This window comes from Ascaphus truei, chromosome 2, assembly GCF_040206685.1.
Source record: "Ascaphus truei isolate aAscTru1 chromosome 2, aAscTru1.hap1, whole genome shotgun sequence".
Lineage (NCBI taxonomy): Eukaryota > Metazoa > Chordata > Amphibia > Anura > Ascaphidae > Ascaphus > Ascaphus truei.
This window is the reverse complement of record NC_134484.1, coordinates 449,108,747-449,123,266: the sequence shown is the minus strand read 5'-3', so window position 1 is coordinate 449,123,266 and position 14,520 is coordinate 449,108,747. Positions and strand designations below refer to the sequence as shown.

Genomic DNA, 14,520 nt, shown 5'->3' with positions numbered 1-14,520 from the left:
GGCAACCACCACAATATTTGTTGTGACTTCCTATTGACCAGCGTAACACAGTGGATTTAAATAACCAGAAAGCACCATGTTTCCTATGATGTATCTCAGGAACCACGGGGCTAAAAGGTTGAGCTCTGAGAACCCTCTGCTTCCCAACAGGGCTCATAACGGGCGTTATCCAAAACAGAAACGGACATTATGTTCCCCGAGGTTAATGGATATTATGTTCCCCGAGGTTAACTCGTATCCTCAAATCTAATTAAATGCATATACAACAGCTTAACATCATGGTGATTGTAGCATGACATTGCATCATCTTTTAGTAACGTGATGTTAAGTACGTCTTAGCGTGACTCTGATCCAGACCCCGAAATAGGACTTCAGCTGAAGTTGAGAAAAAGAGGAGAGTGAAATAAAGCTACATACTTAAGTAATAATCCCAGAAGAACAGGGCATTACTGGCCAATAATGCCCTGGCTGGAAGAGTTGAAGGCCCGAGGCGAAGCCGAGGGACTTTAACCCAGCCCGGGCATTATTGGCCAGTAATGCCCTGTTCTGAGGGGATTATTACTATTATAGGCTAAATGTAGACTTTTTCATAAATAATAGACACTTTTGTATAGTTAAATAGATTTTTTTATTAAAATAAAATGGTAAATACATGAAACCACCTCTATATACGCTTACGCTGCAGATATCTATATCACACACTGCCGCCCCTCTGTGTACACACACACACACACAGCAGCTCAACACACACAAACTGCTGCTACACACATACACACACGCCAGCACACAACACAGCACCTCTACAAACACAGCAGCTCTACACACACACACAACACAGCACCTCCTCTACACTCACAACACAGCAGCTCTACACACACACACAACACAGCAGCTACACACACACACACACACACACACACACACACACACACACACACACACACACACACACACACACACACACACACACACACACACAAAAGCAGCACTACACACACAAACTGCTGCTACACACACATGCTACACACATAAACACTTCTGCTGACACTGACACACACACACACACACTGGAGCTCTATACACACACACATCAGCTCTACACACACAAACTGCTGCTACACATACAACATCACAATATACACACACACACACACACTGCAGCCACAATAAAAAATGCAGCCACTTTGCTAAACTTTGCACTCCCCCCCACCTCTACACACAACACAGCACCTCTACACACACCCCACACACACACAACACTACACCTCTATACACACAACATATACACAAACAACACTGCACCTCTATACACAGCACCTCTACACACACCCCACACACACACAACACTACACCTCTATACACACAACATATACACAAACAACACTGCACCTCTATACACAGCACCTCTACACACACACACACACACACACACACACACACACACACACACACACACACACACACAAACTGCTGACACACACAAACTGCTGACACACACATGCTACACCCTTAAACACTGCTGCTGACACTGACACACACACACACTGGAGCGCTATACACACACACACACAGCACCTCTACACAGATATACCACAGGACACACACACTGCTACTGACACACACACAAACTGCAGCCACAAAGAAACTGCAGACAGCCACTTACTTCTTTGCTTTGCAGACTCCTCCCTCCCCCCCTCCCCCAAGTCAACTGAATCTGCTCAGAAAATCTCAGTCAGCTCGGGAGGGGGAGGAGTCAACCTGTGGCTGATACGTCCTGACCAATCCCCTGCCCTGTCTCAGAGCTGTTACTTCAATCAGACGAATCCCCTGCACTGTCTCAGCTGTTCTGAAAGCTGATTGGCTGGAAATAAACACATTGAAAACTATACATTCTGCTGCTTGAATTCCGGGCATTACTGATTGGATAATGCCCGGAATTTTAACCAATCAGAGAGCAGCGTTTTCAATAATGCCCTGAATTTGACTGCTTTAGCCTATAATTTAAGTTAAATCATACCAAACTGTGGGGTGACACCCATCCCAGCGCTATTTTAGGGTCAGATGTGAGCAACACCAAGTTTAGGTATGACCTAACTAACATAGTGTTTAGTCCCTGCAGACTTTAGTGGCTATGTGATGTTCTGACAAAGCCTCATTATCTCTATTGGCCGTTAACACAAATGCAATGTTACTTGCAGGAGAAACCATGGCTTAATGATATTTTATTGTCATTTGAAGATATACTTTGCCTTAATGTGACCTTAAGATAGGTTAAGGTTAACGCACTGTTAAGTGGCTCAGTGGCTTAGGCTCTGGGCCTAAGTGGCCGGTTGGGTGCCTTGCATTGGCAGTAGGGAAAGGAATAAATGCAGTGGATGGCAGTGCTTGACCACAATGGTTGCTACCATAAATGTGGCAGTATTTGATTTATAAAGCCGTGAACCAGATAAATCATTTACTTACCCCACTGGAGAGCTGCAGTACATCAAAGATTCAGCACATGACAAAGTGTATTGGCTCTAAAATCTTTATTAAAACATAAGCTGATGTACTTGGCACCTGCCCTGTCTGAAGTGCCCAAAACACCTTTTCTAGCACATTTATTTATTCTCTCTCGTTTGGTTCAGCAGCCATTGAAACACATTTATTTCTATTGACAAATAAAGTAGAGAAAATCAGGTGCATTAAATCTCCACCTTATTTGCTATCCTTGTTCGGATGAGCGTGTGGTGATGCACTGAAACGTCGATGTAGCAAATAAAGTTAAGGTTTTTATTACATTTTTCAGTTGTACAATATTACTTTCTAATAGTTGTTATGATTTTAAACTTATTGTTGAAAAATGCCGTGCCTTTTTCTGCAATGTTAGCATTTTCCTGCTTAATTGAATTTTTTTTTTCATTATTTGGTAAGAATCCCAAACCACAATCAAACAAATTGAGTTGTACCGAAACCAGAACACGAAAAATTAGATGAACCAAAGACAAAACCAACACACGAGTGAAAGTACCCACACTTAAAATAAAGAGCTACTCTCTGCTGCCTAGTTTGAAATGCAGAATTTGTGGCAACAAGTTCAGGAAATAAAAATATCACTTTCACGTGTCTCAGACAGGTCTGCAGCACTGCCTTTCCCCACTATTTCCTAGCATACAGCGCTTCCACTGTAGCAAGGGATTCTGGGTAATGACCTGGAAATGAGCACTTGCAGTGTTTCATTAGCAACAAGTATACGTTTTGGCATAATACTGTAAGGCAGGCCTGCACAACTCGTAAAGCGAGAAGGGCCGAACTGCTCCAAGGAAAAAAAATTTGGGCCGCACGGGTAAAATAATCATCATCATCATCATCATCATCATCATCATCATCATCATCATCATCATCATCATCATCTCTCCTCCAGCACCTCTCATCATCATCATTATCCTCATATATCTCCCCCAGCACCCCTCATCATCATCCTCATATCTTCCCCAGAACCCCTCACTATCAACCTTTGCGATACTCCCCATCGATCTCTCATACCCCCATCTCTCCCCCTCACCCACACACATAATACTCCCTCTCCACATCAAACACACAATACCCACCTGCACACCACACACATCCCACCCCCCTGCACCTCACATCCTTCTCCCCCCCAGCACCTCACATCCTTCTCCCCCCCTGCACCTCAAATCCTTCTCCCCCCCCCTGCACCTCACATCATTCTCCCCCCCTGCATCTCACATCACTCTCCCCCCTGCATCTCACATCACTCTCCCCCCTGCACCTCACATCACTCTCCCCCCCTGCACCTCACATCACTCTCCCCCCTTGCACCTCCAATTACCCCCCCCACACCTCCAATCACCAACCCACACCTCCAACCACCCTCCCCTGCACCTCCAATGACCCCCCTGCACCTCCAATCACCCCCCCTGCACCTCCAATCACCCCCCCTGCACCTCCAATCACCCCCTGCACCTCCAATCACCCCCCCTGCACCTTCAATCACCAGAACTGCACCTCCAATCACCCCCCCCTACACCTAAAAAAATCACCCCCCCTGCAACTCCAATGATCCCCCTGCACCTCCAATCACCCCTGCACCTCACCCCTGCACCTCACATCACCCCTCCTGCACCTCACCCCCCCTGCACCTCACCCCCTGCACCTCACCTCAATGCACCTCACCTCACCCCCCTGCACCTCAATGCACCTCACCTCAATGCACCTCACCTCACCCCCCTGCACCTCACCTCAATGCACCTCACCTCAATGCACCTCACCTCACCCCCCTGCACCTCACCTCAATGCACCTCACCTCACCCCCCTGCACCTCAACTCAATGCACCTCACATCACCCCCCTGCACATATCCACGTTGGGATCAGGGGGGGGAGCGGCCGCAGGGGAATCGCCGCCATTTTTGTATTTTTATTTTTGAAGTTTTTTTTTTTTTTTAATCTCATCATGGGCCGCACAGAAGCCCGCAGGCCGTATGTTGTGCAGGCCTGCTGTAAGGCTCCTCTTGTGTGGTATATCCTATGAAGCCTTGTATTGCGTAGGTGAAATACTTTCTAACACCGCTGATTTATTTGAGTCTCTATAACCACCTACACAAATACATCTCCTCTTCAAACACACAAACCATGGCCTCATCGCCACATACAGAAACATTTTTACTCCTCCACAGCACGCAGACATACAAAATAGAGAGATCCGTGAAAGACGAGCTGTAGCCTCTGTATGTCTGTTTGAACCAAGGGCGGACTGATTATTTATGGTTGATGTTTAGCAGTACAATGCTGCTAACCATTCATTTAACTTGGAGTCTATTCATTTATCGTGTAATTACTCGCATTCTGCTTGGAGGAAACAAATAGAGCGAAACATGCGTTCGTCTCTTTGATTTAGTTTTCTGTTAACACTTTGTGCAATTAGTTATTAAACACTTAACTCATATAATCCATTGCAATCCATTGGGTGGCAACGTGCTGGTGTTAGGTGTTAAGTAAAGGGATGAAGGAGCAGCTCAATAGTAATGTCGCTGCCTTTGAAGCAGGTGAACTCCGGTACACGTCTCAGGGCCAACACTTCGTGTGACCGTAGACATGTGACCTTGGAATAGTCGCTTTATCTAAGCTCTACAGAACTGGGATTCACTGTGGCTGCAAAGTTCTATGCACAGCAAATGTACAGTGTTAGCTCTATAGGATATAAAACAGATCTTATTATTACATAGTGACATCCAGCAACGTTGTACACAGATTTATGAAACTGCAGTGTTGTACAAGTGAAAATCTACATTTCAAATATATATATATTTTTGGGGTGGGGGATATTTGTTGCAAGTGAGATTATTGGCCATGGATACATTTGGTGTTTTGGATTGATATGTAATGAATTCCGTGGCCAGTTCTATTTCTCACTTCCCGAGTCCCTGCTGCAATTATAAAAATGCAGAAAAGGAAGAGACTATCAACTGTGCAAAATCATATTACATTACTGTGCTGCAAAAGGATGGAATAAAAAGCAGCAGCACCAACGAATGATTTCCAATCACCTGGGGGGTCTTGTCCTTTGCAGGCATAGACAATTTAGACATTAATGGATTTCTAGTAAACAAAATAAGGCGCAAACAAATAAAATTGATATCTTGTGAGCAAACTCAGATGCAGCCTAAACACCTGCGGTAACCCAGACCGCAAGACACACAAAACTAACTGGTGTTCGTGGCGCAAAATGAATGTGAATATAACAGTGCAATAAACCCAGTGAATATAAATAGACACTGATATCATTTATACTGCAACTCCATGGAACATGATCCTCCGAAGTGGTTCCTCCTTGAAAAACCTCATGTAGAAAAGAAAGTTGATAAACAACACATGGGGGAAAAGGACAACTCACACTATCCCCGTTGGTCAAAAGCAGAGAGTGACTTTGGGCGCACTCCAACCCTACTGCAGACTCAGCTCCATACTCAGCTCCTTGCTGTGTGCGTACCCGCGTGCACAGCTTCCCCTTTTTGCGTCTCTCACTCGCATCCCAGGTTTCCTTGCATCAGTCTCGCGTCAGCCACTCTGGTTCCTGGTGGAGTGGGTATGGTGGCCTCTGGAGAACCGGAGCGGCTGACGCGAGACTGATGCAAGGCAACCCGGAACGCGAGTGAGAGACACAGAAAGGGGAAGCCGTGCACGCGGGTATGCACACAGCAAGGAGCCGAGTCTGGAGTAGGGTTAAAGTGCGCCCAAAGTCACTCTGCTTTTGACCAGAGGGGAAAGTGTGAGTTGTGCTTTTCCCCCCTGTTAATTAAAGTAAAATGTTAATGCACCATATTGCATGCATCTGTGCTTTCTTTTCTACAAGGTTTTTCAAGGAGGAACCACTTCGGAGGATCATTAATGGATGTCTCCATCTGACCACCGCGGCTGGACTTTAAAGCAGCCCCCATTTTTAGAATTTCCTTTGTTTACATAATTGGGGCCGGGTGTGCTATAGAGTTGAACCGCTCTTCCTAGCTCTGGGAAACCCCTGGGCTCCTGAGATATTGACCTTTTTATGCTCTGATGAAATTAAAGTACAACCAAATCTGGCCACCGGGGTCGACATGTTCTGATGACACTGATGCTGCCTTTTGACTTGTGGGAGTAAGGCCTGGGTGACGGCCATATGGATTTCTTAAATGTGACCAGAAACACCGGTACATAAAAAAGTAATTATCTCAACGACATGGGGATCCCCAAAGATAAAGAAGAAAGTGCAGTTCAGGTCCAGGTGACTCCCTGGATCAGATTCTGTAAAACCTATTGGAAGTATTAATTGAGGCTTTACCAATTAATATACTTTTTTTTAGTTGAGTTATTACTATTTAATAAATCTGGCTCTTATTTTTTAAATCGTTTTTTTTTTTTTAAAACTTGAAATCCAGTGTGTCACTCGAATAATTTTCACTCAAAGTGTTGGTATAACTTTATTTAGCAACAAGTCCATGCGATGTGAAGGAATGTACTTTTCTTCATCTCTTGGGCTCTTTTAAAGCCCTGGAGATCTTAAATTCAGTTTATCTGAACGCTTCAATTTTTCTGTTTCAAACAAAGGCACTTGTAAAGAGATTATATTGTCACTGAGGCAGCCTCAGGTGAGACCTTTTCAAATCCAAGAAGGTTTATAAAATCCAATGAATATGTCCCAAAGTTGCCTTGTCTGCTACATAACTGTACCACTGCTAATCAAATGGTTTGTTTTCTAATCCCAGAGTGGCCATTGTAATAACATATCCACTGCAACAGCATACTGTAACAACTAGAAAAGACAGCACCAGGGCAATCCCACATATATTACTTTGCCTTCAGTGCAGATTACTGCTGCTGTTTGCATCAGTTACATGGTGCATATTCAAATAAAAGCTTAGTTTATCAGCAATAACATGAAAAAGATCAGTCAAAAGGTTGCTGTAAACTTACATGTAAGGCAGGCGTGCTTCATGGGCAGAACAAATCATAATAATCACTGAATGTATGTGTAAGGAAATTGGTGGGGAATATTCAGTATTTATTTATTTTTTATTTACTGTATTTATAAAATATTTTACCAGGAAGTAATACATTGAGAGTTACCTCTCGTTTTCAAGTATGTCCTGGGCACAGAGTTAAGACAAATAATACATGGTTACAAATACAGTTACATAAATGAACAGGGTATACATTATATACAAGACATTGCATGCACAGTTAAAGATAATTTATGTTATGGGCGTATGAAACAGTTACAGACCAGATTAAAATGTGAGACAGCCTTAGATTTGACAGAACTTAAACTGGTGGAGGATGTGAGAGTCTCTGGTAGGTTGTTCCAGTTTTGGGGTGCGCGGTAAGAGAAGGAGGAGCAGCCGGATACTTTGTTGAGCCTTGGGACCATGAACAGTCTTTTGGAGTCTGATCTCAGATGATAGGTGCTGCATGAGGTAGGGGTGAGGAGCTTGTTCAGGTAGCTGGGTAGCTTGCTCATAAAGAATTTAAAGGCAAGACAGGAAAGGTGAACTTTGCACCTAGACTCGAGTGATGACAAATCTAGTTCTTTGAGCATTTCGCAGTTGCATTGGAGAACAAAACGACAAATTGAATTGTAGAGGGTGTCAAGTTTGCTAAGGTGGATTTGAGGTGCCGAACCATATACTATGTCTCCATAGTCAATAATTGGCATTAGCATCTGCTGTGCGATACGCTTTCTGACCAGGAGACTTAGGGAGGATTTGTTCCTGTAAAGTACCCCTAGTTTGGCATAGGTCTTGGTTGTCAGGGTATCAATGTGCATCCCGAATGTTAAGTGGGAGTCAAACCATATGCCCAGGTATTTAAAACTAGTGACAGGGGTTAGGGTGGTGTTAGTGTTGGTTCTAATCTAGAGCTCAGTCGCTGGAAGCTTTAAAAATTTAGTCTTGGTCCCAAATACCATTGTTACAGTCTTGTCAGTGTTTAAAAACAGTTTGTTTTGGGAAATCCATTTTTCGAGTCTCAAAAAGTCAGACTGAAGTATGTGTTGAAGGTCAGAGAGGCTATGGCTGTGTGCATATAGGATTGTGTCATCTGCATACATGTGTATTGAGGCTTCCTGACAAGCTGTGGGAAGATCATTGATGAACACTGAGGCCCCAGAGTAGGGGCCCCAGAACAGAGCCTTGCGGTACACCACAGGTGATATCCAGGGGGTTGGAGTTAGAGCCTGAGATGGACACATGTTGGGATCTACCTGATAGGTAGGACTGAAACCAGTTAAAAGCATGCTTCCCTATTCCAGAGCTCTGGAGTTTGTTAAGCAAGATAACATGATCAACTGTATCAAAAGCCTTTGCAAAATCTAGGAATACTGCACCAGTGTGATTTGAATCGGTTTGGTGCTTCAGGGGTTAATGTGGTTACTGTTTGTCTTAAAATGCAATATATTGGGTTTATGACAGGTCAAGACTTTTCCTGGATCAGTGCTGGTTTTCAAAGAGGGCTTGTTTGGGTGGGAGGCCCCCTAGCAGTGACATATGGTATGCTTTGTTTAGAAGGCAATAAACGCTAGCCAGATACACGGCTGTCAGCCTCAAAGAAAACTAACATTATGGAGATATCCTTTGTGCATCACACAGAGGAGATGACACAGGTCACGCTTAGAACAGCTTCATTCTCCCCTAAGGGATCAGGCAGAACCTCTACATCTAGTCTAGGGCTGGGCAGAACCACGTCCCACTCCCTAAGAAGCAGAACTACAGAACAGCCCAATTTGATGGACACCCACATCTTTTATTCAGGGGGAGAGACCAAACCCGTCTGCACCAGTGATTGGATGATTCAAAAACAGCAGCTAGGCCTCACTCTGTCATGTGGTCCCAACAGCTTACAAGCCCAGACATGAGCCTGTAAGTTGCTACAATTAGACTGTAACACATAGCTGACTCCAACGGTTTTCAGGCAAGCCATGTGAGAAAGAATTAACCCAGCGCTGCCTGCTGCTATCAGGACTTATAGTAATGGGGCACAGAATTTAGTAGACACAGGTTACATGGCTACATATTGTTAGGGGGTACGCCTCGTTTCCATCTCATTATCACTGGAGGTCATTCTAGTTGCCGCAATGCTGTTTCCAGGAGAGAACGTTTCTTAAATCAGCATTTCGTTCAAAACGCAGGGTCAGTCGTGTCGTTCTAGATAATACTTACTGCATTTGTTTTCACTCTTAATGCCCTTTGAAATGTCTTGTAATGTATGAACCTGTTCTGGGTAGCTATAAACTATCTAGGAAGCTACAGTACACCACTTCCTCTTTTGAAATAGGCAACCATATTGCATGTCCTTGGAAGCAGGATCTTCACTGATAGACCACGGGAGAATGAATCGATCGGCAGTGTAGATAATTGCTTTAGCATAAAGGCAAGGAACTGCTGCATTTATTAAAACAACATGTTAAAAAAAAACATCAGCCAAGAGAAAATGCTGTTTTAGGGTTTTTATTGGCCTTTTTTTTATTTGTCATTGAAGAAACATGTTATTGCATAATGTGACGTTAACTTAACCTGATTTTCTGTGAAAAATAGGCATCAACCATTTACATGTCATAATTAAAGTGTTCGCAAGCTTGGTTTGTGTGCTGGTTTTTGAGACTGCGCTTGAAAGGATTCCTAAAGATCAAACCAGCAAGTGTGAGCGTATGTTACATATTAGCCCTGATGTTGGAAGAGTTCTTCTCATTGACTTGTAGTGAATCAGTCATATAATAAGAATATTATTATTTATAGTTTTATTAGGTTAACATAAAAAAAATTCCAACCACCCAGTCTGCCTATCTACGCAAGCAAATGGCTACATCTCTGCTCCCTTCTCCTGAATACTCTCCACTCCATTGGCCTCTGTGACGCAGCCTTGTCCTGGTTCATGTCCTATCTATCCAACCGCTCCTTCAGTGTTTTCTTCTCTGGCGGCTCCTCATCTTCACTCCCTCCCTCTCTCTGTTAGAGTCCCACAAGGCTCTGTCCTTGGCCCTCTGCTCTTCATCTCTTCTCTTGGTGAACTAATACAATATTTTGGCGTTCAGTATCATGTCTGCAAATTTACCTCTCCTCCTTCATGTCTCCCCCTCTCTGCTCTCCTATTTCATGAACAGTCTCTCTGCAATCTCCTTCTGGGTGCCCCACCATTACCTGAAGCTTAACATGTCCAAAACAGAACTAATGCTCTGGACCCCTTCCACTGCCACCTCTATACCCAAAACTCTCCCTCACTGTTAATAACACCACTGTCATGGAACAAGAATCACATCCCTGTTTCATCCCCCTCTTTCCTTTGCAGCTTCTGCCTGTCAGTTCTTATTTCAGCTGCATGGAGTTTGCACACACACACTGTGCCTGTGTGATATGTAACAATGTTGCATTTCTTGCCTCTGGGCAAGTAATCAGTGAGTTGCTACTGCAGCCTCTGAGATCCTTACCAGAATGGGCTAGTCTGCCCTCCCCCCTGTTTTGTTCACAGATAGTCTGTCCCAAGACTATTCATTTTACCCACATTGCTCCTCACTTCCTTTTCCACCCTGCAGACAGTGAGTACAGCACACATCTCTGTTACCCTCCTATGGCAAGGCCATCTCTTTCTACCTGTTTCTAACTACAAATCACTACTACACACCATCCACAAGAGCCTGTATTTACTGCTGCTTTTCCAATAAAGTGAAGGAAATATTATAGGACTTGGAGTGATTCGGAAAGGGAGCTGAGTTAATGCTATCGGGGGCTATTCACACATCACACATGACCCTGGCTTCAGAAAAACCACAATGTCATCAACACCTCAAGTCCACTGTCTTAGAGTCATTTTTGTCTAGGTCTCGCCTTCATTTCTCATATTCTGTCCCTCACGAAGTCCTGCTGTCTCCACCTTCAATATATATTGCCACGATACACCCTTTTCTCACTCATCATGCAACTAAAATCCTAATTCATTCACTCATCTTGCCCAGGGTTGACTACTGAATCGTTCTCCTAGTTGACATTCCCCTTGTCTGACTACCCTAACTCCAATCCATCCAATTTGCTTCTGTCAGACTAATCTACCTCACTCACCGCTCCACTTCTGCTGCTCCACTTCTGCTGCTCCATTACGCAAATCCCTACACTGGTCTCCCATATGCCCTAGAATCAAATTAAAAATGCTAGCTCTGACTTACAAAGCTCTCAACGGCATTGCCCCCCCTTACATCTCAGCCCTCATCCCAAATATATCCCTATATTCTGCCTGCGAAATAAATCCACCTTTCCTCCTGCCTTATCACTTATTCTTACTCTCGCCTACAAGACTTCCTGTGCTGCCCCCTCTCCCTGGAATTCCCTACCACGCACCATCATACTCTCCCCTAGCTTTCAGACATTTAAACACTCCCTGAAAACTTACCTTTTCAAGGAAGCCCATCTGTCGTACCTCTAACATCCAACTCCCCCCCTCCAGTGCCATTGGGGCCAGCTGTGCGGCTGGACCAATCTCCATGCTATGTAACACCCACTAAACATCCCCACCCACAAACCTTATTGGGATCAGCTGTCGGGCTGAAGCATACCCCAAACTGAGATACACTCCATCACAAAATGAGCAGCCTCTTTTCCTTCTTCTTTCAACATTGTCCCTCGCTCCCTCTAGAGTGTAAGCTCTCAGGAGCAGGGCCCTCATTACCTCTTTGTATCTGTCCGTGCATGTTTGTCCTGTTACATTTGTATGTAACTCTGTGTATGTAATTATCACGGCACCCCCCATTGTACCACCCTGCGGAATATGTTTCGCCCTGTTCAACTAAATGATACTAACAACAATACATTTTCATCCAAACTACCTTCAAGTTTCGACTAACCTCAACATTACAGCTTAGATTCCCCCCGATCTGGTGCTGTGTGTTCTGCATTCGTTTTTCACACACATTTGCTGCAGGCTCAGTAAGCAAACGATGAATTATTATGATTTGTAATGCAAATGACTTTCATTTGATGCAATTGTAATTAATAAGTAGAGCTCTATAGTTTACGCATAACAGAATTCCTCCATCAGCGCTGAGCCATTTAAACTAAAACATTGATGGTTTTCTAAAAGCGCAAACAAACGATGCCAGTTTAAGTTCAATTAGAGATAACAAAATTGAGGAGAATTGTTATTCAGATTATGAATGCGTTCTTTAACAGGTTTGTTTTTTTTTTTTCGGTTGAGGATTGTAAAAAATGACATGTTGCGCACTTTGGAAGCAGGTGTTTAAAACTGTTACCCATTTCACGCCTGTGTTGATCCATTTGTAGAGTTGACATCAAAGCAGGTGGTGACCTGAGCAGGAGATGCTGGTGCATTGAGTTTTCTGGCATTTTATTATTATGCTAATTTATATTTGCATGAAAATATGAGTTTGCGAAGCAGCCGTATGCAAGTTTAACTCTTTAGGGGGCCCGGGACATAGCCGCGATTTCGCGGGCTGTGACACTTCCGGGTGCCTCGGGATGTGGTAGCTACATCGTGCCCTTTTTTTGGGATCCTTTTCCATGGGAGAGGAGCGCCAAACATAATTCCACACACAGGGAAATGGAAGAGGAGGAGTCCTCCGGTATTTAATGAAGCCACGATCACGTGATCGCTCTGAGTCGCGGTTATGTGATTACGATTTGTCGGCGGCACCCAACGGGTTCAAAACAGCAGTTCTTTAAACTCAATGTTTTGAAACACCTTTTCTCCCCAGTTTTTATTTTTTTACATTGGTTGGAAGCAAAGGGTCTCGGGAGTGGAAATAATCTGCTATTTTAGATCCAGGGGCCCCCTCGTACCTGAGATACTTATCGCGGAAGGTAGTGTTGGTACTGTCCTCTCTAGAGGAGACAACATTTTGGTTTAATTCTCCAGCGTCACGTGAGCCAATAGGTGGCCGCCAGTCCTCCATACCTGCAGATTGTGACATCTTAGTTCAACACCAACTTTAGGACTTTTTTTTCTTCAAGGCCTGGTATTTCCATGGAAAATGAAGACCGAGAAGATCAGGAGCGGATTAGAAGCTCTTGGGAGTAGCAGAGACAATGGGGCCTATTTGTTCATGCAAATGTAAGCAGCGTTATTGAAAAAAAATGAATGCTAGAAATACGGCCTATTATAATGTTTCCACCACTCAAAGCTGCAGTTCAAGCTGCTGGTTTGAAAAATAAATGTTTTTTTTCCCCATTCAATATGTTCATCAATACAATCTGCACACTGACAAGTGATTAGCCAAGTTGCCGATCGATCCATTCTCATGTAATCGATCGGTGAAGATTCGGCTCAGGGGTTCACTAAATCACTGTCAGTGGAGCAGAAGAGTACCCAAGATGCAAAGTTCTGTGAGGAAGATCATGTGACCAGGCAGGCACTAGATACAATTGGTGCACTGCTAGAGAGAGGGCAGGGCTCAAAAAGGGGTTGTGCCAGAGCCTGCTTCAGAAGAGGAAGGGGATGTGACTTTGTAAATGGTTGCTACAGAAACAAAAATGCTTGTTACATTAGAATACATTAAAAATGTCCTTAAAAATAGGTATTTTCTCATAGTACAGAACTGATTTATTTAAAAAACACACATGTAGGATATTGCTTGAACTGCAGCATAAAGACACAGATGTAGCACTTTAGTATATATATATATAAATATTATATATATATACATATATATATATATATATATATATATATATATATATAATTACTGTGGAGGGTTTTTGTCACTTTTTTTACCCACCATAACCTTAATGACAGTGGTATATATATATATATATATATATATATATATATATATATATATATATATATATATATATATAAAGCAGCCTTGCTAGGTTTTACTAAACAAATAAACTGGAGGTACAGTAATGCTTTTCTGAATACTTCTAGCGAGAAGTACACTACACATAATTTTGGGTATTTGAACCATCCAGTGTTCTAAACAGGCTTTGCAAAAACATATCTGAACCTCTTATGGTGTGAATGCGTTACAGGTTCAAGACTTTTGT

At 43.4% G+C, this 14,520-nt stretch overlaps 1 protein-coding gene across 5 annotated transcripts in view; it reads left to right on the top strand.

The window, feature by feature from the left end:
- LOC142487879 (sodium channel protein type 5 subunit alpha-like) overlaps positions 1-14,520 on the top strand; it is a 379,502-nt gene that overhangs the window by 220,846 nt on the left and 144,136 nt on the right. The gene's annotated exons all lie outside the window — the stretch shown is intronic.